We start from the raw sequence: 235 nt of genomic DNA on the forward strand, positions 1-235 counted from the left end.
GCACACATACACACATTCCTCTTCTTCCATTAATATTGAAGTTCCTTTTTTGCTTCTCTTTTATTTCTTCTCATCCGAAGACATCATTAGTATTCTCGGGATTCACTCACACCGTTCAAAACTCCCTTCAGAGTTCTATAGTACGTGATTAGATTTTTTTTCCTTTCTCATAAGATAAAGCAGAAACATTTTCTAGATGAAATATCTCCCGTTATATTTTACGAAATCACACCCC

This window comes from Penaeus monodon, chromosome 29 (assembly GCF_015228065.2).
Source record: "Penaeus monodon isolate SGIC_2016 chromosome 29, NSTDA_Pmon_1, whole genome shotgun sequence".
NCBI classification, from domain to species: domain Eukaryota; kingdom Metazoa; phylum Arthropoda; class Malacostraca; order Decapoda; family Penaeidae; genus Penaeus; species Penaeus monodon.